Here is a 25,566-nt window from a genome sequence, read left to right as displayed (position 1 = left end):
CATGTATGTGTAGACATGCTTAAAGCTCCCTCAATCTCATTGTTCTTTAACAGTAATTCACTGAAAAAAGCAGCAGCAATTCTTGGAATCAGGGCAGATAAAGTAATCACAGTGAAGTGCAGTAAAAGTTAAGACATACCACATCTATCTGGAATATTTGGTTGTGCTTAACTAGTTCTGCCTTTGGTTCTGTTTCCCAGCAGGAATCCCACTTTATAAAATGAGCTCTGACTGCCTTGAACAGCATTCATTCTTCATAAAAACAGTGTTCAGTTTTGTAAGTTGCTTTTTGTAGGTCTTTATTCAGAACACTTGCCATGTTCAGCCAAGGCAAAAAGTGGCTGCTGTGCTTGAAGAAAAAGTAAGCGTAAGACATACTGGACTCTTGTGGATATATTCCACAATCTCATTGAGTTTTTGCCTCTAGGAGATGGTGCCTTTGCTCCCTGCTGCCTTAATGCTTGAATCTGTTGAGTCTCTGTATCTATACTGTCAAGCATAGCAAGCAAGTCAGAAGCTTGGCACATTCCCAGATTATAGGTTTGGGTAGTTTTTGGATGAAAAGGTGCTGAGGAAGATGAACATAGAAGCTGGTTCTTCCTCTAGTGTTGGGTTTTATTTTTCTCAACAAAAATGAATGTTAACCACGGTGATGACATCAATTTTAACATAGCTAGTAAAATTTTCAGAGGTTACAAGCTTGATAGCATGGTAAATAATAAGGAACAAATAGTACTATAAAGAGTCCTACAAGTAGAATATGATACCAGTTTCCTGTATATTTCAAGGTTAATCAGAGGAATAAATGACATTATTCTCCTTGGTTCTTTTTCTTCTTGATATTTGACACTGGGGAAATTATTCCATCTGATTTGGAAGATGAAATACTCAAAAGTGACATGTTGTTGTTTTCTCTCTGATTTGTAATGTTAATGTGGAGTTGAGTCCGAAAATGCTCTCTGAAATCTGGCAGCATTAACGCACATGGAGTTGTCTTTGATACTGATTGTAAATGACAAAGCAGGATATATTCCCCCTCCCTGCAAGTTATAAAATAACTGAAAACACTATTTTTAAAGAGAATGAGAACTGACTACTAATTTTTGTCAAATTCTGGCTTGTTTTTTCAGCCAGTTTTCCCCAGATAGAGGAAAATTTGAAATGTTTCACCTCGATACCTTATTAAACGTTGAATCTGTGTTGGATCACAGATTAACTATTTTTAAAAGTTACTTAAAATAATTGTGGTGCTCAATATATAAATATTTCTTTTCATATTGATCTGAAATAGGGGCTTTTGTTACTGTTCAATTGCTTTTCACATTGCTGAAACTATGGGTTTGGGGGAAGAGCCAAGAAAGTTCAGAAAATGTTCTTCAGCATCATTACCATTACAGCAATGATGGTACCTACATTTGCAAAAGCACTTAAGACACTGTGGTGTATTTGGATAGCTTCTGATCAAAACTAATGTAAGTTTTCTGGTTGACAATACTTGGGTTATTTGTGTGATAAATACCTATGGTTATTTCACACTCAAATAGAAGCAGTTATGTACACAAAGTACCATTGTAATTTGGTCAGTGATGGTTTTTTGTTTCTTTTATTTTCTTTCTTTTCTAATTCATCCTGAAACAGAATAGGAAGAGATGGGATAGTAAAGAGGAACGTTCTTTATTATAAATTATAGACACAAGTTCTGCATATACTCATGCAGTAGTCTAACACATCCAATTGGTTTTTCATGCATTGGCTAAGATAATTCCAAAAATTAAACACACTATGTGTGTAACTTTTGAACTCCTGAATTACTGTATGTCTTCAAACTTGTCATTCAGTTTATCCTCCTGAGTGAGGATACTTGGTTTATAACAGAGTAAGTTATGCATCCTGATTATGCATCCTGAACAAAATTCTTAGCTCTGGTGCAAGTATGTGGATGTAGGTGGGAAGTTGTCTATTTTCTTTTGGGGGCATTGCTGTGGTTGTGAAATTGTGTGAATAATTATGGCTTGTATTTTTAGCCAATTTTAGTATTGTGTTTTCTAAAGAGTCCAAATTTTTCAAATCCAGAAGTTCATAGCAGCTCTAGCCCATTAACCTCATCTGAGAATTTCTAGATAGGTTTTATAAATAGACTTCCATTCCTCATATTGGGAAATAATTTTAATAAAATATTGCCTGTTGCACATACAAGCAGTTCAGTGTTGAGAGGCATAGTATAGATTTCCTCCATGGTTTACTCCTTTTTGGGGAAGTTGACTGAAATCCGGGAGTGGGCTCCAGGATCTGGTAAGGTTGTGTAAAACAGGCTTATCTTTATTTATGCATTAAAAAACCATAAAATTGAAGCACAGAATTATTATCAGGTTTGCAATATACAGTATTCAATTTCTGATTTTTCCAATAAACACAGACTTTGTTTCCTGAGCTGTTGAAAATATTTTGAAAGTACCCTGGATCAAAATATTTGAGAGGTGGTCTATCAGATCTGAGGACCAGTTGCTATTGTCTCTTTGTATGAATCAGAAAAGCACACTACTCACTCATCTTGCTTTTTCATTAAAATTCCTGTGGAAGCTGACACTCAAGAGCAAAGCTTGCCAAGGTAATGCCTGGCAAACAGAATATAGAATAGTAAAAGTTAATAATTTGTACTGCTATTTACCTTAGCACAGTATACGAGTTCAGTGTCTGGGAGTTTTATTTGCAAGAGAAACCAGCATTCAGCAAGGAAAGGTATAAATTTATAACATGTTGGTTACTTCTATTTCCATATGCAAATAGTTCTCTGAATACTCACCATGGGATATGCAACAACCGATCTCTCATGGAGATGCTTGGAGCTGACATTGGGAATGTAGCATTATTTTATAGCCTAGCTAAGAGACCACTAAGTTCCTCATGAAGACAATCCACAGGATAATGTTGCACTGGGTGCATTAATTATCTGTAGGGGTTTGTAGGCTTTAACCTTGATATTTTATGGCAAAGACACCCAACTATGCGATATTATTATGAGAAGTTAACAGTGGTGGTGATTTGATGGTTAGGTTTGCCAACAGCTGTGCTGTTCTTCTAAGCCACAGGAGCAACAGTAAACATTGTCTTGGATGTAAAATTAAATGCCTAAAATCACATTTGGGAGAACAAATACTTTTAACATAACATGGTGCTTTTTCATGTGTTTAACAGGCTATTAATTTTTATGGGTTTAAGCTGTTAAGATCCTCTTACTACTTCATTAAGTTTTATTTCTCTTCAGTTAATGGAGGTGTGGCTCTGAGCAAGGAGAGATTTTTAGTCCTGTTTATTTGCCTTTAAACTCTAGTTAGAAAGAAAAACCTGAATTCTCCTGAGGAATTATTTGCACATATATCATTACAAAGTGACCATCACATGGTTTCACTAAGATTTTCTACAATGGTGTAACTAGCTGCCCACAGGCTCTGTGTGCCAGCCAAATAAATAGTATGATATAACTTTTGTCATAGTGGACAAGAAAATTCATTGTGGCCAATATGTTGCTGTCTTTGTCCTTTGCTTGATGTTGAAAGAAAAGTTATGAAAAAACTTTGAACGTGTAGGTTTATTCCAGAAGTCTTATATGTTCCTTTCCCTGTCTCAGGGGAATCCTGAATCCCTGTTAAATGTCTGAAAATAAAGATAAAAGTAAACTTTAAACTGAATTTCAGCAGGAAATAGAATCATAGAATATTTGAGCTTGAAGGGACCATAAAGCTCATCTACTTCCCACCCCTCTGCCATAGCTGGGGACACCTCTCACTAAGCAAACTTTTCCAGAGCTCCATCCAGCCTGGCCTTGAACACCTTCAGGGATGAATCATCCACAGCTTCTCTGGGCAGCTTTTTTCAGTGTCACACCACTCCCACAGTAATGAATTTGCTCCTAATATCTCATCTAAACCTACTCTCAGTTTAAAGCCATCACTCCTTGTCCTGTCACTACCTGCTCTTGTAAAAGCCTCTGTCTTTTGTTGTAGGCTTCCTACAACATTTTCTTTTCCAGACTGGACAAAACCAACTCTTTCAGGCTTTCCTCGTAGGAGAGGAACTTCATCATTCAAATCATCTTGTGCCTCCTTTGGACTTACTCCAACAGGCTGATATCCTTCCTGTGCTGAGGATCCCAGAGCTGGTTACAGCCCTGTGATCTTCCCAGGCACAGAAGTGAGAATAAGAAACTTCAATAAGAGGACTCAACATTTTACGGGGAAAATTTCTCAGTACATGTGGATCTCTATAGAAAGCAAACCCAGTGAAGAAAGTAACAAGTAGCATTGACTTGCAGTAATTATCAGTCTTGCTGAGGAAAATAGATCCCTAAATAAAAGGTAGAATACCTGAAAAATGTGACTGACTTGGAGTACAAGTCATGTGGGAACAGCTAAATATATGTCAAGTTCTCAGGCCTTAGAGTAGGAGAGGTTTCTGTTGTGATTTGAGTTTTCTTAAGCAGAGAAATAAACTTATTTTGTTTTTCAAGGCTGAACTCACCCATGTGTGCTGCTGCAACATCTCCTGGAGGTGACCAGAACGGGCTAAATTATGTCAGGTAATTTTTCTAACATTATCCAGTGAATCTGGAGAACATTAAGGCACTGAGAAATAGTTCTCAATAGTCTGATTTCTTTTGTTTGGCTGAGTGTAACCTGGATTCAAACATCAACATTCAACACATGTACAAAGAACAATAGTGTCAGAAGTAGAACTGGACTAATCACAGAATTATTAGAATTATTTAGGTGGGAAAGGGCCTCTAGGATCATCAAGTCCAACTGTTAACCTAGCACTCACATATATATCATCCAAAGAAAATAATAAAATGTTGTTTGAAGTGTTTGTGATCGTGGAGAGGTTTGAATTATTACCATAGGAGTAACTCAATTCTGAATTTATGTTATGCCATCATTAATGAAATTGTAATACATTAATACAATACATTCCTCTCTGAACTTAGTCCTGTGTTAAAGACTGAATGACCCAGCCTTGCTAAGTCTCTATCATTATCCTTATTTCCAGAGTGACCATAAATGAGTTTGAATGAGATTTTCTCCCCTGCAGCGGGCTGCAAGTGATGGACTAAAGGGAAATCATGATCACTTTCTCTGTTGATTTAGTGGAGTCAGGAGGAGTGGAAGTAAATAGCTTCTCTATCCATGGGATCAGAAGGAAGCTGCAAGACCTAGCAGAAAAATAGAGAAAGAAGGATTTTACTGGAGTAGGTGATTTCTTACTCTAGTTGGGTAGGATAGCAGCCTGGTGTCTGTGGTGTCTCCCTTGTTTGTTTGGCCATAATGAAAACTTCTTGGAGTTTGGACCTGTCTGACAAGAAAATATACAGTAATCAAACTAAAAGAAGAGCTATAATAAAGTATGAAATAAAGTATGACTACTGAAAACATTGCTCACATCAGATACTCATTAGATAATCCCCAGAATGAAACATTTGCATTAATCCTTTATCAAATGATTTTAAATCCAGGGGCTTACTCTCCTTGTTTTGAACTTCCCACCCTTGTTGCTTCAGACAGAATTCTTTCTGGCTTCAGTAAAGGCCTTATGGCTCTGGAAAATATGCAATAAAAATGATGCATTGTTCTTTTTCTTCTGACAAATTCATTCTTCAGTTGGAGACATCCCTGCTTTGATCTAGGTTGAACAGCATGTGAGCTTATATTTCACAGCCAGGTATAGAGAAGAGAGGAAAAAACAGCTTTGGTCTTTTCTATTTTATTTTCTCTTTTTGTTTGTTCAGAAGGACTCTTAACCACACTCTTTCTCATCTTGTATGCAGATGCTCCTAAGATCAAACAACAGATGACAGAAGAAGGACTGACAATGGTTACCTACCAGCTACAAGATGAAAAAGCCAAATTTTCAGAATAGTTTTCTCCAACCCAGCTTCCAGAAAACCTGATGTCTACTTTCTCCTTGAAGAAATTGAAAGACTTAGCCAAGATTTGTGACAAAGAGGTAGTTACACACAGGAGAATTTTCCTAACTGTTGTTAACTGAACATGGTATTAATTATTCTAAGGGTAGAATAAACTGTTATCATTGGTATGCACTAGGAGAAGTATAGATTTCACACCACTCAGCTACTAAATGATTTTTTGTAACTTCATCACAAAACCTGAAATTTGTTTGATGCTTCCTTGACTAAAGTGTTCTTTTTCACTATATTAAGAGGATACCCGAACAAACAAACTTTAATTCTTGTGAATTTGTGTGAATCCTACCCTCTCTTCGGGGCTGATATTTTCTTTCTGGCTTGATTTGAGTCTTGCAGCAGGAACTGACTGCTATAAAAACAGCATTCTCTCTCCCATCAGCAAAATGAGTTGAATAGAAAGCTTGACAGACCTTGAATTGCAGCTGTCTTCCCTACAGTCAAGCTGAGATTTTGAAGCTGTGTTTGGCCGTCTCATTGTTTTAGAATGCTCTTTGTTGTTTTCTGCTGCACTGCATCACTTTTTCATAGGAAATGTTCCATCTAAGTTTGAACATGTCAGTTCTACTGTGTACTGTGGTGCACTCAGTCTGTGTTTTGCTCTCATCTGCAATTTACATCTGCAATGCTGGCTGCATCTTGTAACTTGTCTTGTGTGTCTGTGTTGCAGCATAAGACTGCTTAAACTTCCCTCCATAATAATTCAAATTAAGATTTTTTTTATTCCAGTAGTTGGTGCCTACTCTATCTACTATGTAGTTGAAAAAACATATGCCAGTTTAAAGCTACTAAGGGCAAGAAAGGATTTACTGCACAGGGATAAAAGAGATTACCTTTCTCTTTCGATAGCATTACAAATGCCTCAGAGCTTCATGTTAAGTTTTATATCCCATGGTGGATATTTCCTTTCAAGAAAGATGTGGGCAACCTGGAGGGAAAACAGTGAAGGTCTGAGAATGGTTAGAAATCCTGAATTTATGACATATCAGAAAACATTGAATAATTTAAGTTCTTTAGGGAAAATTGGATGATCATGAAATAACTAAAAAGCCTCAGCAAAAATGAAGTAGAGTATATTCCCTTCATATTCATAGTTGATAGGATTTAAAAAAAAATGAACAAAAAAGAATAGTCAATGAGGTTTATGGGCTCAAAATTAAGAGGCACCTTCCTGATGGTAGGGACAATCAAGTACTAAAACAGGTTAGTTTATAAAAAGGAATCATAATCATTTTCTATTTGAGTTTTTTAAAACCAGACGAACTAATATTTTCCAGTAATTATGTAGATATAATTGATCTTGCCCAGGGCTGAGAAAGCACACCAGATGTTGTGTTGAGGTTTCTCTGGTCTTATGTTGCATATGCACTTACCAGCATCAAGTCATGAAAAGAAAGGAGGAGTGACCAGGTTGCTGGAAATGCAGGGGAGCTTTCCTGACTGGACCATGGTTACTACCAAAGGCCTGGATTTTCTTTGTGTCGTAACTCCAACAAAAGTCAGAGCAAAATGTTGTGTAGACCTTGAAGTAAGTTGGAAACTGTATGCAAAAATGAAAACACCCTCACCCACTGTATGTATAAAGTGGTGATTAGATCAGTTCTGCTCAGTGTGTGTATCCTTTGGCAATTATTAGAGTAATTGCTATCAAATATACTATAGAAGAATGTCTTGCAGTTCTTCAATATGCAGACTAATTGACCTAAAAATGAGGGTTATATTTTATAATTTTTATTAAGATGCAACACTGGAAGTAAATTGAGTCTAATACAGCGTACAAGGCAATAAGATTGAATTAGCTATTTTTTAAGAGATTTTTTCCCCTTCCTTTTTAAGTACTTCCTTATTCTAATGCTTTAATGTCCGTAGGGTCTCTAGAACACCTACATTAATTTGATTATACTAAATTACTCTATTTTCTCTGAGCCTGGAGCATTTCATGTACACATAAACAAAAGGAATCTAATGATAAAGCGCATCACAAAAATCACATCTATATCTGAAATCTTTGTGTATGCCAGTTTCACACTTTAGTTCCTTAAACAAAATAATGCAAAGACAATGTACAGTGGCAGGGTGTTTTATAGCATGTGCTATCGGCTGCAAATTTGCTGTGGCAAAATGGAAAATGGAGTAGAAAAACTGTCAGTGTGAGTGCTGAAAGAGTCTACTGCAACAAATAGTGACAATTATCTTCCCATTTTCCCAGCATCATTGAAGAAGAAGAAGAGATTAGTCCTTTTCTGGTAAATTCAGAAACTCTAGCAGTCATGAGAGTCAATACCTTTCAACTCAAAGACCACCACCCGGAATGGGAGTGCTGAATGATTTCCTTCTCTTAACAGGAGGCAGCTTTCAGTTCCACCTCTGTTCCTGTCTCTTCTTCACAATCTGCTGGATGGGAGACCCCAGTCACTGTGACTGACACCTCAGGAATGATGCAGTTCCACAGCTTGCTATGCTTCAATTAGTCCAATTAGCAGAATTTTTTAAATAACATTATGCCCAAGTGCAAATTGTGTTACCTGTTCAGTTATTCAGATAGTTATTGTCAGACATACAGGTCTCTGCTTCTCCCACTTGAGAAAACTGTGTATGCTGTTCTGTTTCAGGATCAAAAAGCAAACAAAATAAAAACATGATGGTGTTTTTTAAAAAATGACTACTCAAGTGTAAAATAAATATCCAAGGAAGAGAAACATCAGAATGAGAGTAGTGGAATTTGTGTCTGCTTACTGCTGCCTTAGGTGGTTTTGAGTTATGAATAGAAGTCTAGCAATAAACTAGATTTCTTATTGGTTTTTATTATGTTTCTCTTGCCATGTTTTTGGTCTCAAATGGATGTCAACAAACAGGCCTTGTGGTGATTTGCTGGTGACTGATTTGCTCACAGCAAATGTGGAAAAAAAGTGTTCCTTCTACAGAAATTTCAGTCCACGAAGAACACCCTCCTCCTCTTCCCTGAGTCCCAGGGAGATCTGAGATCTGACACTTGAGTAGCTCACTCTGAGAAGAATGTGGCAGGAGGAGACTGGGAGGTATTCTGACCCTTAAACTAGTCAAAATCTAAAGCAAGTGTGAAAAGATGGCAGGTAACCATTTCCTTTTTTGACTTCTTAACCTCTCTCCTGTTCAGTAATGGGAACCACAAACATGTTTCAGGACAACGAATTTACAGGGCTGCTCATGTTCATTCGGAACTAGCCCAAGGCTTCCCAGCAGTGTGGTCAAAATCAGACTTTGCTAATTCAAGAATGACAACAAAATAGTGGAGATTTTTGGGGACTGAGGGGTGCTTTTCCTTTCTATTTTCAACAGCGCAAAAGTCATTATGGTGGCAGGAGCAGTAGCAGCTGCAGGAAGGGAAACAGTAATAAAGTAAATGTTGCTAAATTTAGTAGTCCAGAGTGGAACCATATGCAGCTGATATATAGCTGTAATTTCTTTCTTGGTTTTCTAATTATTTTCCAGGATAACTGTGATGCCAGTGCTTTGCTTCCCTTCAGAGTCCAATCTCCTTCAGGTGCACTCCACATTCATTTCTAACCTCTCTTCAAAATACCTTCTGCAACACAAAGTTAGCTACCAGAAGAAAACTATATTTCCTCTCTTTCTTTGTAAAGAGAGCGGATCCAAATATTTCTTCTCAAGTCCACATTTCGCTGCTGCACGTTCATCTGAGGAGAATGCAGCAGCAGCCCTGTAGTGTAGGGTGTGTATTTCCAATATTGCCTGACCGAAGAGTTGCAAAGCATTGTCATTTCCCAGGACATTTGGCAGAAGGGTGTTGGAGTACAGCTCTCTATTGTAGAATGATATGGCTGTTGGACTGTTTCATTAAGCCTCCTTGTAATTGTTGAAGTTACTAGGGCTGCCATTGTTTCTCTATGGACTGCTACTTTTCATTTCATTCGAGATGAGGTACCTACATGATATGCAGCATGCAGGCACAGTTTAAGTTAAAAAAAATGTGTTGTAAGCAGAAAAGAGTAGAAGAAAATTATAGAAACTAACAGAATTATGACCTGGAATTACCTACTTCATGTCCTAAGCACTGTTGTAATTACATTCTTCAAATAAACTTTCAAGGTTCTTTTTAATTCATTTCATCAGAACAGTTTCAGTTATGTCCTTTGGACACAATACCAGCATGTCACAGTTTTCATCCTTTAGGTGCTTTAATCCTGATCTTCCTGTGATTGGTACAACTTCCAGTACTGTCTCTACCTTCTTTTTACTAACCTAGTTACTTGTGCTTTAACAGCAAAAGAAAAAATTCAGTTTACAGGAATAGACATAGATAACAAACCTTGTGTTTTAGCAGCTAATTTAATCTAGGCTCTTAATAGAGGATGCTTGAAAGATCAAGGGGACAGATCACCCAGAGCCTGGAAAAAACTTACACATCTCTTACAGGCTTACAAGCATTATATCATTTTAAAACTGGTTTCTAAGTAAGGGTTTGGGTTTTTTTTTTATGCTGTTAGGCTCATGATTCTCTTAACTTGGACAGATTTCCCAGCAAAATGCTGGTTTTTGTTAAACTGGCAAAGGTCTTTAAGAGGCCATTTCAAATTCTACAGGACCACTTGCTGGGCAATATGTGCATTTAGAATACATTGGAAAATAGAGTTTGTATGATGTGGGTTATCAGCAGTGATGAAAGACCAGTGGGGTTCTTTTAAAACTGCTGACTCTTTTGTAAAAATGTGTAATGATTTATGAAAATTGTATCATGGGGTATTATTGAGCAAAGTCTTTCCAGGAGACTCTCATTTGTCATTCTTGGGCACCAGTGAAAACCTTGCCTAGTATCCTTTCAATCTGAATGTCCACCTGCCTCTTTAAGGACATTGATGTAGATGGTGCTGGTCCTGCTCTGAAGCCTGCAGGCTGTGCCTCTCTCTCACAGTGAAGTTGTACAAACTGAAGTAGTGAGCAGCAGAAGGGAAAGAAGAGAGGCTTTACAGCCCTGTGACAGTTTAAATACAGCTTGATTAGAGAGCTGTATCAGCTGTGAGTGTCAATTGTATCTTGGCCCAGCTTCATCTCTACCAATTTCCCTTCTCTTTCAGAAGTTTGCATTTTCCCCTCAGCACCACTGTTTCCAGCTCTCTGTCTCAATTTTTTGTCCTTTCTTTCTCACCTTTCACATCTAATGCTTGTGTCCCTGCTTCAGTTAAACCCCTGGACCCCTCTCTTTGCCTCGAGAAAAGGCAGATCCAGGCTACCCAGTAACATGTTCAAGTGAAGAAAAAATCTCTCATTTCACTTGCAGCTTTGGCAATGTGCTTTCATTATCCTTGAGGGGATTGCCATATTGAAGGTTTGGGGTTTTTTGCTGTGTTTTTGTGCAGCAATGTGAAAGGGATGTAGTGAGAACCACCCAAAACTCCATAGGAAATTACAGAGGTGCATAAGCATGGTAGGAGAGATCACTCCCGGAGCAGTAGCTGGAAGAGCCTGAACCTTGTCTGATTCTCCTGTGTGTTCACACTCTTTCCCAGATCTTGTGGATGCTGGACCACCAACAGTTGTGGGATAGCTGTGCACAGCACATAGATTAGGTGGTCAGCAGGACCTGGGCAGTGATCGTGCCCTGTACTCAGTGCTGCTCATGCCCTGTTCTCAGCATTGCTAAGGACACTCCTTGAATACTGTGCTTGGTTTTGGACTCCTTCAAGAAAGGTGCTGGGGTGCTAGGGCGTCCTGGAGAAGGGCAATGGAGCCGGTGAACGGTCTAGAGACTAAGTCATACGAAGAGCAGCTGAGGGAGTGGAGGTGTTTTTCCCGGAGAAAAGGAGGCTCAGGGGGCACAAAACATAATTGCGCTTTACAATTGCCTAAAGGGAGGACGTTGCAGCCAAATGGGATACAGCCTCTTCTCCCAGGCAACAAGTAACCGGACAAGAGGAAATGGCCCCCAGGAGCAAAAGGGGTGCGTTTGGAGTTTTTTCACAAATGGGATGGGACTGCTGGAATACGTTCCTTGAGCTTTTGTTGCAGCATCAGCCTCATTACATGGTTGAGACAATAGAAAGATGTCAAAAGCTCACATACAACCAGCAGAAGCCCAAGATTTATTTGTTACAGAGCATTTAAAAAACTTTCTAGCCAATAGCATATTGCTAAAGTGTACAGACAATTGTTCTAACCAATTACTAAAAGTACACGCACACCTGCTTCACACAATGTTTGCTGTATGCCTTCTATTAACAATACACTATACACCATTATTAAGCTTAAAACCTTCTACTATCTTGCTAATCGTATTTTTCTGTAATCTTAAGGTCTATCTTAGCCAAGCCTGAAACTCAAGCTGTTGTTTCATGTCCTTGCTTGCTGTACTATTGTAACTTTTTCTATTTTCAGACTTTGCAGCTGCATGTAGTTTTGAGTTTTCTGTTTTCTGTTTCTAAGGCCTGCTTTTACAGCTTTCTGGAAATCATCTTACCTTTACTATTTCCCACAAGGGGAAGTTCATGTTGCATTTCAGGAAGAATTTTTTCACTGAAAGTGTGTTCAGGAACTCCAGTGGTGGAGTCACCATCCCTGGAAGTGTTCAAGAAAAGACTGGACATGGCACTTCATGCTGTGGTTAATCGACATGGTGGTGTTTGGTTAAAGGTTGGACTTGACAATCTTGGAAGTCTTTGCCAACCTTGGTGGATCTGTGATCCTGAGTGGGGCCATGTGCCTTAAGTGAACATGCTCAATTTGTAAAATCACTGTGGAGTGTGTGGAAAGAAAGGGTGCTAAGGATGTCTGTAAATTCCATAAATTTCCTCTGGATGCTTGATTTCTGGTTTAGAAAAAAAAATTCTTATTTAGAACTTGTTTATTCGTGAATCTTTTTGCCCTTTGTTTAGTTACTTCAAATTAGGCTGACTACTAACTTTCAGTCTTTTCTGATATGCAATGGGTTGAAATATTCAAGATGGGTTCCTTTTCTGCTTCTACGTTTCCTTTTGTTTTGTTTTTGTTGGGGTTTTTAATCTGATTTTTTTTTTTTTGTGTTCAGTAGTCATTTGTAGTCTATCTTTGCAAAGCTTTTCAATGCAGTTAAGCCCTTCATAAATTCTAGGACTGAGACTCTTCTGAACAATTTTAGTCACCAGTGTTTTGTACCCTGGAATACACAAGATAAAATTAGCCATTCAAAAAACTGCCTGATGAACCCTGTCATCATCAGAGTGGATTTTATAAGAGTACAACATTAAGATGTGAGAAAAGCTGGCAAGCCATTATATTATTACTTGAATTAGATTTCATTTGCTCCTAAGTGCCAATTGTAAAACAACAAGTGGAGTCCTTCTTCCTTCTTCTCTCTGCCTGTAACTAGGCTCATAATCTCAGCAGGGTGGGACTAAGGAAGGGGCTGTTCAAAGGAATCATACATGCTGTCAAAAACAGGTGAAACATAGTTTGGTCTACCCTCTAGGAGACTTAAAGTTTTAATTCTTTTTTGGGCTATTTATGAGAAATTTTACAATGCTACTTTTGAGCAAACTAATTCAGCTCTTCCGTAATTCAGTGCAATAAATCCAAATTGTGATTTGTTTGGTTGTATTCTTTTTCAAAACCTGCATTTTATTTAGTATCATAAATTTACAATATGATTTTCTGCTCAGTTAAATTATTCCAGCAATAAAATTCTGAACATCTGACTTAATAAGCACATTTCAATTTAAATAAAATGCGCCATGAATTAAGCTATTAGCAGAGTGCATGCTATGACTGAGATGAATAGAGATACTTTTGTATTCAAACACCAAAAGTGGTCACAAAATTAGATTTCAGCTGAGCTTTCAAAAATGAGTGATAGCCTTTGGAAGTGTTGGAAGCTTGGGCCCTTACTATCAATAAGACTTAAGAATCTTACTTGCAAAAGAGTTCCGAAAATACCACCTATTGTCACTGGTCAAAAAAACTAAACCACCAACCAAACAGAAAGCCATCTTAAAAAAATGGATAGTGAGGATCACTAGGAATTTTAATATAAAAAAAAAAATTCCCACTGGTATTACAGAAGTATTTAAAGAACAATTTCCAGTGAGTGGTTTAATTTTCCTGGCTTGTTCATGAATAACAGAGCTCAGTGCTTTCACACTGTTGATCTAACCATCAGATAGTAATTAAACTACTCTACATAGCAATCTCTAAGATGTTATGATGCTATTCTCAGAGGCTGAAACAAGGCAGTTCTGTAATAAAATTATAACTCTGACATAAAACATTAATGGAGGCAGAGAGCTTTTCTCTCATGTTTCTCATACATCTCCAGAAAGACCTTGAAGTACCAAATGAAAATTAAGTTGTTAGTGAGCTTGTTTAACTTTCATTGCGTGAATTTTAGTAGATGTGTTGTTTAAATAATAATAAAAAAGCAATGTGATTAGATTCCCAAGGATTAAACCTCTTCCATATTATTTCATTCTCACTAGAATTGTCTTAGAAAGAGAATACACAGGGCCCTGAACTCCCAAATCAATTTCTGTAGGTGCAGATGTCATTTTACTGCCCTTATTTAGCAATTGCTACTTCTGCCAGAGTACTACCCTATTTCAGCTGTTTCTGGACCAGCAGTGTTTGTGTCAACCCTCATTTCTTCCACAAACCTCATATTTGAGAGATCACGTGATATGTCGTGTCTCCTCCTACATTTCAGGACAATGCAGGAGGGATGAAGAATCTTCTCCTGTTCTGTATCTCCAATCCCCTTGGTACAAAAGGGAATCAAAAACCAGTGTCCATTCCCAGGAAAATCCAGTGCAAAGGTGGGATAAAACTGAGGCTAACCACCAGCAGATGATAAGGTACACTGTGTGCTTGCAGGTTTGCCATGACATTTTCCACTCTTCTGTCCCTTCATGGCTCTCCTACATGGGCTGGCCGAGGGGGCACAGGGTGCATTTGGGGTAAGCAAGGGGTCAGAGGTACTCCTGGCTTGGTGCATGTGCTCCACCCTGGGATGTGGGGAAGACTGTGCCCAAAGCAGGGATGGTCTCTGAAGTTTTGCCAGAAAAGGGTGGCAGGGGCAAGCTCTTTAGGCTCTTTCCTCGCCCTGGGCCAGGCTCTCACTACTGTTTTAGCAATATAAACTGAGACTGAGTACTCTAACATCCCAACAGTGCCAGCATGGCAAAATGGGGGCTGGAAACATGTACAAACTAGAGATAGGGAGGGGCCTGTGTCCTGAATAGCATGGGCAGAACCAGACCTAGTCTCAACAGGGACACAGTAGTAGCAACACTTTCCTGGAGTGGAATCTTGGGCCACGGGAGCAAAACTTCATGTAGAGAGGGCCTAAGGACCCTTTTGCCCTCTGCTGTAGAAAAATAAAAAGGATAAAAGAGATGGTAGATGCCTGTCATGCTATGGGCAAATCACATCTAAGTGCCTTGCGTAAGCATACTGAGACATGACACTGAGCCTGACTTGGTTTTCTCAACTCCATACATGTCCATACTGGGGGATTATCTTTTATGTGTGGCATAAAAAAAACCCAGTTAAAACAAAATCAGCATCAACCTTTGGCTGACCAAGGAATAAAACTGGATCTTCCTGGATGCTAATTCAGTGCACCAGACATCAGAGCTCCTTATGCCCCAAAGGACACATAATGGTGTTGTTGCTGAAGAACCTGTGGCTCAACTTCCCAGGACACTGACTGACTTGGGCAGCCTAAGTTCCTAATGGAGAATGTGTAGGATCTCAGTCATTCAGGAAGTCCAGTTTTCTCTGTGAGGTGCTTGCAGCCAACTGCCACAGCTGACTTTTTCTCTACATCATGGGAACAACAGGCAAACAGCCTGTTTTCCAGTTTCATTTTTAGTTATGGTCTCTGTGTCTGTGTGTTCCTCATCAGATATCCTCAAATGCTACACAGAGGAAGCTAAGTCAGGACATAAAGGTTAGCCAGATAAAGATGGAATACTGCACAAGATGTCAGACTTAGAGGAAGGTTAAGGCTATTATTTAAATGCCATTCAAGTAAGATGTAATGGTAGGCACAATCTAGAGATACTTGTGTACCTCTGAACTTTTGTAAAACACACACACTTCATACAAGGAGAGGGAGCTTATAATTTCAATGATAATCAGATTAAAATTCACAGGGCCTCATTTGTCCAAGGTCTGGTTACCAGTGGATCAAAACATCTGCCTTCAGATGATGCTGGAAAACTTCAGGACAGTAACAATGCCCCTCATTCTGCCCACACTTTTCTTCTGCAGGACCAGGCCAGGAATGGAAGGCTTCATCTATATCAGATAATATTGAGGAATAGTCCTTAACTCTTAGCCTTCCCTGGTGCAACTAACTGTTCTACTATTAGATGTTACAATGACAGTTCTTTCTAAGGGGAACTAAGAAGATCTTAGAATCCAGTTCTCCTTTGTCATGAGTATAAAGAGCACTATATATAAATATGTAGTTATTTATACATGAACACATTTGTGTGTGGATATATATATTTATGAGTATAATGAACTAGGAGCAATAATTAACTACTAGTTTTTTCTGGTTTAGGTAATTGCATTAGTCTTCATGAAGGCCTTGAGATCTTCTGTGTTTTGTTGTAAGGAGTAAAAGCAATCTGCATTTTAAATGTTCTAGAAGAGGAAAAAGAGAGTGGAGGAGAACCAGCAATGGTAATACTAATATGGACACTTCTCCCCTCTATTGCCACTTTTTTCCAACTAGTTCCACTACTGAGTATGTGTGATGAGCAGAAACCTTTCTGATAGCTTTGCCAAACACATGGAGAAGAAATATTTTTGGAATTCTGTTAATTACAAAATCTCTCTTTTTAAAGTATGTGTTAGCCTCACTCAGGTAAGTTGCATGTCTACAGTGATGCCTACAACAGAAGTGGCTGAAAGAGTTCACAGAATACTCAGTGCCATGATTGTATTTTCCTTTTTTTTTCATGAATATTCTAGTCCATACAAAATAATCTGGGTTCTTTACTGTCTGCACTTTATTTCTGTAACTCTTACTACATCTAGTCTTTGAATGGTTTAAAAACATATGCTCTTGGTCCTGGGATTGCCTGAACTGCCTGTACCAAAACACAATTTCCCAGGAACTAAACAGCTTTTAACTGATGCATTTGAGCACTGTCTGCTGACAGTTCTGCCTTTGCCATTTAAAATTATGTGTATTTTATTGGAAAAATATTCTCCTTGCTGTGCATCAGTCCACAGTGATTTATGAAGGATGAGAATCCCTGTGACAAATACACAGCTTCAGATTACAACTGCCAAAGTTTGCACATGCTCAAATTCAGGAGTTTTGGGAATTTGCTGATAGTTTGTGGGGGTTTTTTGGACTTTTTTTTCCTTTTTTTACTCAAATCCATTGAGAAACGAAACAGAAAAGATTAATCATTTTTACGTAGTGTCGTTAAGGCTCGGTGCAGGATGCCGGTTGCTTGTTCCAGGACACTCCCGCACTTCCCACAAACTCCCACAGGGTGGCAGAGGCAGCTCACGCTAGCAAACTACTTAATCCGGCTGCAGGGGAGAAAATCCTGGTAATTTTACATCTGGAACCATTCTGCTAACTAGCTGTGGGGTTTTGGAAAGCCTGCAGGGGCGCTGCCTTTGAATACCCTCCTCTCTGTGTCCTCGGGACACTCCAACATCTCCTTGCAGGTACATACACCTACAATACCCCAGCTGTCTTGGGGTAAATTTGGTGTCCAAAATGAAATGTTAGAATTGTTTTCTATACAGCATCAAATATTCCTTTCTCCTTGTTAAAGTTTTTTTAACTTAACTCTTTCCTTACAGTTTTTTTTGTTGCTCTGTGAAAAAAATGTCTACAAGTGACTTGGAAAAGGAGTGATAAAGGAAACTTCTTTAAGTTTCTAGCAGAGGAAAAGGAGATGCTCTAAAGGTTAGGATGTAGGCAATGCATGAAGGCATTGAATACAGTATCAAAAGATCTCACATCAACAGGAGTTATTATTACTGTGTATTGATATTGCAGCACAAAGGAAACTTTGCATGTTGTGAATCTGTACATTAAGTGTATGTCTGTGTGTGCTCATCCCTCAATGGTGAATATCTTAAGGCTTGAGAATATATAAATTCACTTTCTGTATCTTTTCTAACAGCAGGAAAAGGAGACATACAGAAAGAGAAAAAGAAATGCACTTGGAAGGGAAATTGGAGCTCCTGAGGAACTGTCTTTAAGACTTCATAATCTTGATCCACAGGCCTGGCTACCACCAAGTGCCTATAAGGACAGTTTGAGAATAAATAGTGAAACTTATTACACTATCTTGTGCTAGTAAAAACAGACAGCTAATTTCTGCATTTCTCCTCTGTCTGGGAAATGCCTCATCCTTTTTCAGCATTTCCTCTTCTCTCTGCAGTCTTTCTCTTAAGAAAATCAGCAGTGATCTGTATTGTGCCCAGGAAGGTCTTCTTTGCTTTCTGCTACTTTGGAGGGAAGGCCTGATCTTTCTGTTGGGTCTTTCTCTTCACCTGTGAAGTCATGAATAGCAGAATCTGGACCTGGCTTTGATTTTTTTTACCAGCTTTTTTTACCAGCTTTGTTCTTTTTTCTCCCACTCCATCTCTCCTTCAGGAGAAAGATGTGTTCATGTTCCTGTCTCCTTGTTCCTGTCACTTGGCCCTCCATCAGGAAGGTGAGGACAAGTTTTCCTCTATCCTACTGAGCCCACTGCCCTTGGAAAGATCATCCTTGTTCCACATAGTGACAATGATAGTGGAAAAAGACTGATGAGAACAGGAATGGTAAAAAAGTAAAGGAAAAAGATCAAATACTTCAGCAGAAATGAATACAAACCAGCAGAGAACAAAAATAAAACCAAAAAGAAAAACACCATCAAAATGATGGAGAGACTCAACAAAGAGTCTAAGAAGAATTTTTGATCTTGCTGGATTTGTATGCTTTGTGTGGTTTCCCTTCACATGAAATATTTATGTGCGTAATAATGTGACTTATTGGTAGAAAAAAAGTTCTTTTTCTTTACATGAGCATATTTTAAGAATTAAGAACTTGAAAATATTTCTAATTTAGTAATAACAAAGAAAAATGTTGACTCAATCACCGGATCAGAGACTAAGAGTATGCTGGACCTTTGGGTCCAATTCATAGCCCTGCACAGGCCATGCCCAAGAATCACACCTTGTGCCTGAGAGCATTGTCCAAATGCTTTTTGACCTCCGTCAGGCTTGGTGCTGTGAGCATTTCCCTGAGGAGCTTATTCCAGTGCCCAACCACCCTCTGGATGAAGAACCTTTTTCTAACAGCCAACCCAAACCTCCCCTGACAACTTCAGATCATTCCCTCAGGTCCTGTCACTGGTCCCCAAGAGAAGAGATCAGTGTTTGCTACTGCTCTTCCCCTTATGAGGAAATTGTAGGCTGCAATAATGTCTCCTCTCAGTCTCCTCTTCTCTAGTCTGAACAGATCAAGTGACCTCAGCTCCTCCTTATACGGCTTCCATTCAAGGACCTTCACCATCTTCTTTGCCCTTCTTTGAATGTTCTCTAATTCTTTAATGTTTTTCTTATATTGCAGCATCCGAAACTGCCCCCAGCCCCTGAGGTGAGGCTACCCCAGTGCAGAGCAGAGCAGGACAATCCCCTCCATTGCCCAGCTGGCCATGCTGTGCCTGATGTCTCCCAGGACACACTTGGCCTTCCTGGCTGCCAGAGCACTGCTGATTCATGTTCAACTTGCCATTGACCAGGACCTCCATTCCTCAGACTCTATGTACACCTAGGGTTGCCCCATCCCATGCTATCCCATCCTATCCTGGCACTTTCCCTTGTTGAACTTTATATGATTGTTGATTGCCCAGTCCTTTGATTTATCAAGGACTCTCTGCAGTGCCCTCCTGCTTTAAAGGGAGTCAGCAGCACCTTCCACTTTTGTATCATCTGCAAACTTACTTAAAATTCCTTTCCAGTCCTGTGTCCAAGTAATTGATGAAGATGTTGAAGAGCACAAGGCCGAGGATGGAGCCCTCTAGAGCCCCACCAGTAACAGATCACCAGTTTGATTTTACCCCATTCACTATAGCCCTTTGTACCTGACCCATCACCTCTCCGTGACGTGTTTATACAGCTGTGTTCTGGACATTTTGTCCAGGAGGATCCTGTAAGGGACATTATCAAAAAATTTAAAGATTTATTGAAATCCAAAATTATTACATCAGCTGGCTTCCCTTGATCAGCTGGGTGGGTTACCTTGTCATAAAAGGAAATCAGATTTGATAAGTAGGACTTTCCTCTCATGAAGCTGTGCTGGCTGTGACCAATGACTCTGTTGTCTTTTGGGTGTTTTTCAGTACCATCCAGAAAAATTTTCTCCATAACTTTGCCAGGCTGTGAAGTGAGACTGGCAGACCTTTAGTTCCTCTGGTCTTCTTTCGTGTCCTTCTTGAAAATTGCCAGTTTCGGGCCAGCTGGCACCTCTCCAGATTCCCAAGATCATTCAAAAATCATCAAGAAAGATTTTGCAGTGACATAGCTAGATGTAAGGATTCTTGGATGAATCCCACCAAGCCACATAGATTTGTAGGGATCTAGCTGGAGCAGCAGATCCTGTACAGGGTAAATTTCAGAGTCAACTGGGAGCTGATAATTTTCACAGTCACAATCCTCCAGCTCAGGGTGCTGAGACCCCCTTGATCCATCATCCATGTTGAAGACAGAGGTAAAGAATGCATTAAACACCTCTGCATTGTTCTGTCCTTGTTTGTGAGGTGACCATTCTCATCCTGTAACAAGACTATGTTATTTTTACACTGCCTATTGCCATTAATATATTTGAAAAAAACTCCTTTTATTTTCCCCCACAGTTCTGGTCAGCTTCAACTCCAGTTGAGCTTCGGCTGTACACATTTTCTCCCTACAGCGTCAAGCAGCACCTCTGGATGATTCCCACATCACCTGACCACGCATCCGCTGAACACCTCTTTTTTGCCTTATTTTGAAAACAAATACCTGGACAGCTCTACTTAATTAACACCATGAGACAGTTTAAGATTCCCTTGCATTCCTGATGCCCATAACACTTTAACCAGCACAGTTATTTCTGGCACGTCTCTGAGTGGGATGTGTGGCATCTCTAGAGTACCCTATTCTGCTGAACATCTTTCTGCAAAGAAAGAATCACAACTCACTTGGACTTGTATGCCAGGTTTTGTTTGCTTGGCTGACAGGCTGATGGGTGATATCTCTTCACCTACAGTATGTTTGCTTTATAAAGACATATTTGTACTTGATAAATGTGGAAGCCCCTCAACTCAGATACAGAGAGCAGCTGACAACAAGAGAGGTGTGTTTTAACTCCTGTGATTTAATGGATATTGGGCATTTGAGCAGCTAGATGGGATCAGGTAAATATTTTATATTAATAGTTACTCTGAACCTCTTGCATTCAGCTAAGAATATGCAGCTGATAATTATATCCTCTTTTTAGGTTCAAATTTTATCATCCCAAAGAATGTCTTTGAAAATAACAAAGATAACATCGTGTCTCTGTGCCCGGTTGAGATACCTAGGATTCAATGGGGAGATTGAGGCACTTCCCCACTTTGCTCAGCCTAAAGCTCAACTAACATCTTACACTTTAGACTCTCACTGGGGGCAGGTTTGCCTCAAAAATAGGAGTGAGGCAACAACCTTGTGAATTTCTGCACTGGACAGAATGCTCTAAGATTAAAACTATACACAAATGTCTGCAACTCTTAAGACTTGATTTATGAAGAGAACACAACAGCAACTTTCTCCTAAACTGAGGTACCCAGGACTATGTGCTCTAACAGGGATCTGATGCCACACCAGAATGAGAGCTGAGTGATCTCCAAAACACCACCGCCATGGGAGGGAGGGTCAGGTATGTGGGCCAGGACAGGTCCAGAGTGATTTACACTCAGGTGCCTGACCCAAGTGACTGGCAGATCAATAGCCGGTTTTCATACTGCAATTTTCCTTGATGTATCACTGTGACTGACACCTAAATATTATCACTGGGACAAGTCAGTAGAAGTTTTCTTTAATCTGATTTTATATTGTTTGATACTGATTCATTTTATACTGATTCAAGGCTGCAGATAGATTTCTTCCAATGAAATATATGAAATGATGTACAGTGATGCCCAGGAAGCCAGTGCAACTGCTCAAAGGTGGTTTGGAATATTACAAGAGGAAAATACTTGAAAGGTCTTTTTTCATATTCAAAAAGAAATTTGGGAAATATGTGTGAAGAGGCAGAAGAGGGGAAGGATGGGAAAACATATTATGAGACAGCTAAACCCTTTTATTTACAGTGAAATTCAATGCTTTACTTGATTTGAACTCTTTTCCCAGTCAGCAGATAGATAGGAAGGTGGAGATATAAGTGTTTAGCTGATAAGATATCTCCTTTTCATGCATGAGTGGCTGGGAATGCTGGTCAGAGAACTAAAAATTCCCTTGTGCTTCTTCAGCTTTAGCTATTGTGGGTGATGGAAATGATGAAGTACAAGGGACTTTGTGTACATGTACATGATTTCACATGCATTTTACAATATCTACAGTCATTTAACTGAATCAAGAAACAGCAAATATTAATGAGGATCATATAAACTTTGATTTTTTTAAATTCAGGTAACTACAAAGATATCTAACCTAACAGGTTCATGCTAAGAAGTTAAAGGGTTTAGATCTCATAAGCAATATAGGTTTTTGCAAAACCTGTCACCTTCCTTCTTTAGGGGAAATATTTACAAAGTGTCAAGTATTAAAATGTTAATTTGAAAGCAGAAATTAATGCTTGTGCAGGAAAAAGTTTTTTGAGACTGCTATGTTCCTATAAGAAACAAAGAAAACTACTAATCAAATCAGTTCAAATTTGACTTCTAGTTCCATTGAAAATGAAAAGTGAAAAATATTTGGAAAATCTGAATTTTTGATTTTAAACTGAGATGAATGGTCAAGCTCAGCTAAATTTAACACAGAAAATATTACAGCAGAAAAATATTTTGTCTTGTTACATTCAATGTAAGTGATAGTACCCAGGTTTATGGTTTAGTAAAAATTCAATCCATTTTGAAAGGAAAGGGGGATGTGAATTAGTTATTAGAAATCACCTTTTTTTTAAGACACTGAAATTAAACTCATTTACTGATAGGGCTACTAGAAGGACAATTGGTGCAGGGGCTTAATTCAAAGGGGAAAGAAAAGAAACTAAGAGCTTTCAAATAGAGAGATAAGGGGAGAATAAAAGGATTAAAGAGAAATACTTAACTGATAAACTTCTGATTTTTCACATTAACTAGGATTTTACATGTCTCATACTGCTTCTTATGCAGATATTTTCTTATTATAAGGAATTTTTCAGTGCCTTAGAGATACCAACTTTTTGTACAGTGAAAGAAACGGTGACTAAAATCAGGAGGGAACATAATGAGAGTGTAAAAGGCTTGTGCAGCATAAGGAATAGCGGTTTGGGCACATTAACTAACAGGTTATTGTCAGGTAGTATGTGGATACCACCTGACAATAACCTTGATTGAGGTTATTGTCAGGTGGTATCCACATACTACCTTGATGAAGGCTCATCCAAGTGCTTGCTCATTTCAGATGGTTGGTTTGAAGAAAGGTGAAGATTTAGCACAGTTACCTGTGTGCTTTCTTGTGTAGGCATAGAACTGAGATTACAATTCTGAAAGTCTGGTTTATCTGGATCATCTAGGAACCTGTGGTTTGAGATGGATATAGATATATGAATATATAAATAATCATACTGTTTATTCTGTAATAAAGTTATTTTTAAATAGAAAAAAAGGAAAATAACAATCTTACTATTCTGATATCAAGCTAATCACCTAAGCAGTTTAAGGACTGGCAGAAGTTTTTATTCATAACAGGAAAATAGAGAAAATAATAGGTAGATAACATGTAAAATACCTGGTTCCTGATTGTTTGGAATTGCTAACTCAAAAAAGAGAAGTAAAACTGCATCTATTATATGTATTTATAGCACTGTGCAGTCTTTTACGCTCACCACTGAACCCATACAGTTCTATGTTTGATTTCAGAAAATTAACATTTATTATCACAATGCACCTCTTCTCTAACTGAATGGGAATGTTAGTCATTCCATTCAATAACTGGTTTAATGGTACAGCTGGAATATTAATGCCAGGTGTTTCGTGAAATACCTGAATAATTTAGGTTTTTCTTGAAATGACCATGTAGAGCAGTGAAATGGCATAATAAAATACTTGTGCCAGTCATTGTGGTGAGTGATTGAAACTCAGTCATTTCACAGAACAGGTCACACATGATAAGACACATATTTAGGCTCACTTCTTGGCAGTTTTCATCTCAGGATGCATCCAATACAGCTAATGGTTGCTCTAGGCTATGCTGCTGAGCACTACTTCAGTTTCCTTTTCCAATTCCAAGCCTCCCAACATTTTAAAGACCACAATATGAGAGCTGAGATTGCATCCTTCTCCTTTCTTCCTTACTCTTTAAGTGGTTGGTTTTCAGCTGGATTAGCTCCCTCATCCAGCTCAGCTGTACAAGTCTACATGTCAGGCAGAGTGGTGGGGAATGGAAATAACTGGAAAGGGATGGTATTCAGGTAGAGTCAGGTGGCCAGGGTTCTGTGCTTTTGCTTACTTCCAAAAGGAAGCTTCAAATGTCTTACAAAACAATACTGTCTGAATTAAATATCCAGGCAACAGTGGACCTCTATAGCTTGGCCATCTGTCTGAAAAAAAAAATAAACCAACAGTCCAGACCTTCTGGGCTCTTACACAAATTGTCCAAACCACTTGTCCATGTTTCTTTACAGCGTTAAGTGCTGAATTTGTTCTTGCAGCAAGAATATAGTAGAAATAATATCTGGGACAGGAGAGGATGCTTGTGAAAATGGCTTAGGTGGGTTTTTTTACTCATTTCAGCATCAAATAACCAACAAAAGCCACCAACTACTTTATTATTTTTCACCATATCTTAATTATATAAAAACATCAGCACTTTATTTAATCTTTAATTAACATAATCCAAGTACGAAGTTCACCCTCAGCAAGGACACAAGGATATTGATTATCTGTCCTTTCCAACAGATTCAAAAATCACTTCTGTGCTGTGTTTATTAATATATGTTCATAGCCATGGCATTGAAATCTATCAGTGTGATCGACCTTTATTTTCAGGCAGTCAATAGCCATTGACCCATGCAGATAAATTACCATGTGAATTTTGCTGTTGCTTGCTCAGACTCTTATATCAATAATTGACCTACTGAATGCTTATTCTTTTTTTTTCCTTTGCTTTTACCTATCAAACATATAAAAACAATTCACACAGATTCAAACAAATGTATAAATAAAGAGCAGGTTGCAAATCACTTCACTGTTCCACTGTCTCTGTGGTTGCACAGAGACACATGGTACCTTTCTTATTTCTACCTTTTGGTGTCAGCAAATCACCCATTTTGCTGGGGAAAAGGGAAGAGCAGGAATTGTGTTTCAAATAGAAGGTAGTTCTCATAAAGAATATGTTGTCCTGTGGCTAGAAAAGTTGTCTCACAGGTTTTGTTGATCTCAGTA

At 38.7% G+C, this 25,566-nt stretch overlaps 1 long non-coding RNA gene across 4 annotated transcripts in view; it reads left to right on the top strand.

Moving 5' to 3' along the window:
* Window positions 1-25,566, top strand: part of LOC135304626 (uncharacterized) — a 116,454-nt gene that overhangs the window by 26,081 nt on the left and 64,807 nt on the right. For 2 of the 4 annotated variants that reach the window (XR_010365934.1, XR_010365933.1), the window contains exons 4-7: window positions 4,508-4,576; window positions 5,819-5,997; window positions 14,643-14,790; window positions 16,506-16,627. This is a non-coding gene — a long non-coding RNA (uncharacterized LOC135304626). The remainder of the gene's footprint in view (window positions 1-4,507; window positions 4,577-5,818; window positions 5,998-14,642; window positions 14,791-16,505; window positions 16,628-25,566) is intronic. The other 2 variants (XR_010365936.1, XR_010365937.1) reach the window with 1 other exon arrangement.

This window comes from Passer domesticus, chromosome 1 (genome assembly GCF_036417665.1).
Source record: "Passer domesticus isolate bPasDom1 chromosome 1, bPasDom1.hap1, whole genome shotgun sequence".
NCBI lineage: Eukaryota > Metazoa > Chordata > Aves > Passeriformes > Passeridae > Passer > Passer domesticus.
Note: the sequence above shows the minus strand (reverse complement) of the source record. Positions and strands in the feature narration are given on the sequence as shown.